Raw genomic sequence first — 5,530 nt, 5'->3', positions numbered from 1 at the left:
CAGGACAATGCAGGGAGGGCTCTACATCCTTCCTCCTGTAGTTCTCTAGTAGGTAACTATTTGACCACAGTTCACAGCCTCTCTGTCATACACACATCCCACTGCTTTCAAGGAAAGCAAATAATCCTCAGAGACAGTAAAGTCTAAATTCCACATCTTTTGGTTAAAATGGTAAATTGTATTTATTTTACTATAATAAAAACCATATTATATATACATATGTATACATATACATTTATACAGTACATAGACATACAGATACATGCATATATAAATGAAACACTAAAAAGCTACAAGCCAAATGTCAGCAGTGAATTGTGAAGTCTGAATTGTGAAATTACGAGATTTTTACTTCCTTTGCATTTTTCTGCATTTTAAAATTTTTCTATCATGAGAACATTACTTTCTTTTTTTTTTTTTTTTTTTTGGCTTCATTGGGTCTTTGTTGCTGCACGTGGCTTTCTCTAATTGCCCTGAGCGGGGGCTACTCTTTGTTGCAGTGTGCGGGCTTCTCATTGCGGTGGCTTCTCTTGTGGAGCACGGGCTCTAGGCGCACGAGCTTCAGTACTTGTGGCATACGGGCTTAGTTGCTCCGTGGCATGTGAGGTCTTCCTGGACCAGGGCTTGAACCTGTGTCCACTGCATTGGCAGGTGGATTCTTAACCACTGCACCACCAGGGAAGCCCAAACACATTACTTTTTCAGGGAAAAATAAGTGTGTTTCTTTAAATCCACTTGAGTTTGCTTGAACAGGCTCTTTGCTTTGGCCAAGGAGGAGGCAGGCCCTAGGGGCAGATGCGCATGTGTTCCACAGCAAGAATTTCTCCTCTCCAGGCCTGCCCTCCACCTTTACAAGGTGATTTCAGGCTTGCAGAGCTCATAAAGAGTCTGTCGCTCACACATGGGCATTGTCGGAGGGCATGTATAAGGTCTCTTTGAATCTCATAGATGAATTTACGGCCGTTTCACGAGGAATTCCTCCCGATGGCCCCAGAAGCTATGTTGGGACTGTTCTGCCTGACTTACAGCCAAGAGTCATGTCAAGGCTGCGTGTGGCAGCAGCACAGGGTGGTGGGAAAAGTGACACAGACGAGTCAGCCGTGGAATTCTGCAGGGTGACCATCAGCCCAACACTCCCCCTCTCTGGCCCTTCCTTCCTTCACTGATAAGATGAGGGGATCATTAATTCCACATTTTAAAAGCCGTATAATTTTTTCCTGAAATCGGACCCACAGTGGATTTTGAGTTTTGCATCATTTGCAAAGCAGTTTCTGTTTCTTTCTTCTGCCTCTACTGATGCACAGACCTGAGGCCCACTACAATGCCTTGTGTAAACGCAGAACCACTAAACCTTGGTGGCACAAAGAAATTGCCACAGAAACTTGGAAATTTAAGAACTTTCTGTTTTGCTTTGTTGTTTGTTTTTTTGATTTTTTACTTTGAGCCAGGTCAAATTTTTAGCCTTGATGTATTTCCCTCACTGATCTTTGAAGATAGAAGGGAAGTCCCCAGAGGCCAAGGTGGGGAGGGTGATAGGCAGACAGGATGGCGGGGAGCACGGCTTAGAGTTCTGTTAAAAAACAAAATTCACCTGAGTAAATTTGAAGATCAATTGGCTTTATTCAGCAATTCATAAATCGGGCAGCATCCCATCTAGCAAGTAGAGAGGAGCTCCAAGGAACTGTACAAAATGGAAGGTTTTGAAAGGCAGAGAAGGGGTGGGACAAAGAAGTCATACACAAAATAAGGGGTTATTTCAGGTGACAGAGGTCACCTTCCTTTTGGGAAAGGCAGGGGTCTGTGTGGCAGACCACCTCACTAGTGCTGGCCAGGAAATTCCAGACTGACTGGTTAAAGTCACTTTCATGGGATGGGTTAAAACTGCAATTTGGTTACGTATTAAGTCTTGGTTTACTGATGTGGGGCATAGCACAAGTGACTTCATTTTGGGCCTGTTGTTTCTTTGTTTAACAGTTCTATTTTAGAATAGGCATGGCAAGAATAAACACAAAATGTTAACAGAGGTTTTCTCCCAGTGGAATTATGGAATTTAATTTCTCCAGATTATTGACAGTGAGCATATATTACAGTTTTATTTTATATTGTATTTCAATAAAAACAAATCAGTGTAAAGATTCCTAGATACTGTGAGACTCATTAAAATCATTTTGTAGTATTTTTTTCTGCAAACAAAAGACGTTTTTTCAATTAAGAAAAAAAATCATTTAAAATTGCAAATGGGGCTTCCCTGGTGGCGCAGTGGTTGGGGGTCCGCCTGCCGATGCAGGGGACGCGGGTTCGTGCTCCGGTCCGGGAGGATCCCACGTGCCGTGGAGCGGCTGGGCCCGTGAGCCGTGGCCGCTGGGCCTGCGTGTCCGGAGCCTGTGCTCCGCGACGGGAGAGGCCACAGGGGTGAGAGGCCCGCGCGTACCGCAAAAAACAAACAAACAAAAATTGCAAATGCTTTTCTTTTTTTAATGAAAAAACAATTAGCCATGATTTTTTTCCAGTGAATATAAATTTTGCTAACAGGCTTGCTCTAAATGTTAAATTTAAAACATTTCAGTATTGTAGTGCTACCTCCATACACAATAGCTAGCATGATTAAAAGTTAAAATCTTTCTTGAAACACGGAAAATCATTATAATGAATAACTCAAATTAAAATTTTTTTAATTCATTGTTTTCCTAAAAGTAGCTTCATATTTTAAGTACTCATTAGAAAAATGAAGCTGCAAAGTAATTTGTAAAATGAGACCATACAAGTAAATAGGTAATTTACAAGAAAATTAATTGTCCTTCTAAATTTTTAGGTGTCATATAAAAACAAAAAATGTTAAAAATAAATTTTTACAATGAGAGAAGTGTCTAAGAGAGTGGGGGGAGGCTTCTGAGGGTAATGATACTACTACTACTTTTCTTAATCTGAGCACTAGTAATACAGGTATATTCACTTGAAAAATCTCATGGAGTTGTGCCCTTATGAAATGGGCACTTTTCTGTATGTGTGTTATTCTTCAGTAAATAATATTAAAAACAAAAAGAGGGAAGTCAATCAAAATGGAAGGTCACAGAATTTCAGGATGAGGACTGAGACTAGATTGTTCACTATTGTGAATAATCATAATAGCTAGCATGTACATGGCTGATAATTATTATATTGAACACTTACCACGTGCCAGGAATTACTCAAAGCACTTTGCGTATATTCATAAATTTAATCCTTCCTTATCCTATGAGGTATGTACTATCATAATCCTCATTTTACAGATGAGAAAACTAATGTAAAGAGTGGTTAAGTAACTTGTCCAAGGAGGTTATAAAGTACTCTTTCTAGAAGTGTATAGTGAATGAGAAGAGAGAACAGTAATTCATGTAGAAAGCAGAAAGTTTTTTGTTGTTTTTTTTCTGTTGTTCTAGGCAGGGTTGAGTGCATTTATGGTCGAGGAGAGAAGCCAGAGAGAGTAGGGGAAAGAGAGCAAAAGTCCTTGATCCTCCCCTGGAGGCCAGAAGGGGATGGATCAAGAACCCATATTTGTACAGTTTTGCCCAGGGAAAGACACCTTCTGAGATCTGAAGAAAGGAGAGGTCTGTGCAGTGGAGAGCGGAGAGAGCCTCACATCAGGAGATGGTGAGAGCCTTTGCTGAGCCAGAAGGAGGCCCAGAGTGGGTAAAGAAAGCTGGAGAAAACCTGCAGTGAGGATTACTCAGTGTTTATGACAGTTAAAATGATGACAATTGCTCATTTCTGGATCCCACCTCAGGCCTGCTGAATCAGACTCTCTGGAGGTGGAGCCCCAGTGCCTGTGTTTTTAACAAGCTCTGAAGGGGGTTCTGATAACCCCTGAGTTTGAGACATACTGGCTTATGAGATCCACAGGCCTCAGAAGATGAAGGAAAGATGGGTCCATCCACCCTGTGAGACAGCATGAAGGCATAGTTTTCCCTGGGATTGGAACTTTTTAATAGGCTCTCCAAGTGATTCTGATATAGGTGGTCTGTGGATACACTGGGGAAATTTTGCCTCTGTAGTGACAGTGACTAAACATGTGGGCTTTGGAGCTAGATTCTACATACTACTATATATCTCCCATGCCACCTTTGGCAAGTTAGTTAACTTTTCCATGCCTCAATTTACTCATCTGGAAAATGGGGCTAATAATAGATAGTACCCACTTCGTAGGGTTGTTGTGAGGATGAAATAAGTTAATGTATATAAAATGCTTGAAACATAATAAACACTTAATGCTCGATAAATATTAGCTATTAATGCTGCTATTTTTATTATTCACCGTAGTTGGGGGGGGCCCAAGGCCACTGAAAGTATGATCTATGAAAAGTAGCTTAGGCAATGGGATGTTCAAGCAGATTCATGAAAATCACCCAGAGAGTAGAAAAGACAGTCTTGTGACCAGAGAAGAGCTCACAAGGAGACAGGAGAACGGTGGCAAAATGAGGGCTGTACCCTCTCCTGGATGGTCTTACTAGGGTTCCTGGCTGGCAAAGACAGTCACTGACCAGGTGTACTGGAGCTACATCCTACAGAGGTAGTGAAGGAAGGCGCAGTGGGGATAGTGGGAGTGGCAGAGAGATAAAAGTGCTGGTATACCCTCTCCAGGTGGATAGGAACCAGTACTGCATCAAGGACTAACTACTTAAAACCTGCCTTGTTTTGCCTCTGGTGGGAAGTACCAGGTTCTAAAAATGTTCTCAAAAGAACAAAAGTCCTTTATTATTCAACTGACTAAAGGCCTGCTGTTAGATTCTAAGCCGAGCCTCTTGGACGTGCACTTGGATCCCTATCTTCAGCCATGGGTTCAGGCTGATGCTTAGCCTCTTGATCTCTCTTTTTGCACCTTTGCACTTAATCTTGCTAGGGTTCCAGTTAAGGGGAGCCCAGACGGCTGGGGAGAGAACTGGAACCCAGGTCCCATGAGGAGCAGTTGAAGGAGCTGGAGCTGTTTAGCTTGGAGAAGAGAAGACCGAAGGCAGTGTGGTTTCCATACCTCTGAAGGGCTGTTATAGGACAGCAAGAGCAGATGGGGTACAGGCCCCAAGGGGCAGAGCCAGGACCCATAAATGGATAGAAACCGTGGGAAAGCATATTTCAGCTCAACACAAGGAATTGACTTTCTAACAGAACTGGTCACCCATGAATCAGAATAGATACCTTATGAGGTAATGAGCTCCCTGTCACTGGAGTACAAGCTGAGATTGGATGACAGCTTGATAGCAGAGAACACTGAAATGTCTGGTTAATCTTTATAGCTAAAACACTTGTTCTGTGCTTGTGTTCAACAGCCTGATTTCATTCCATAACCATTGGTGTTCTTAACCCTGCTTTAGTATCCGGTAACCAGGTCATATCTAAATATACTAGAGAATGGTTATTGGGGAGCACTCTCAGTTTCTCGTAGGCCCCATGTGGGTCCATGCGTGTCTCTCCCTTCTAGCTACCATCACCTCTCCCCACCCAGACTGCCTACAAAGTCAGATACACTGCTCTAGTTCCCAGCTATTTTGCTGTCCCT

Source organism: Lipotes vexillifer, unplaced genomic scaffold (genome assembly GCF_000442215.2).
Source record: "Lipotes vexillifer unplaced genomic scaffold, Lipotes_vexillifer_v1.1 scaffold926, whole genome shotgun sequence".
In the NCBI taxonomy this organism is placed as follows: Eukaryota; Metazoa; Chordata; class Mammalia; order Artiodactyla; family Lipotidae; genus Lipotes; species Lipotes vexillifer.
The sequence above is the reverse complement of the archived record's forward strand: the minus strand, read 5'-3'. Positions refer to the sequence as shown.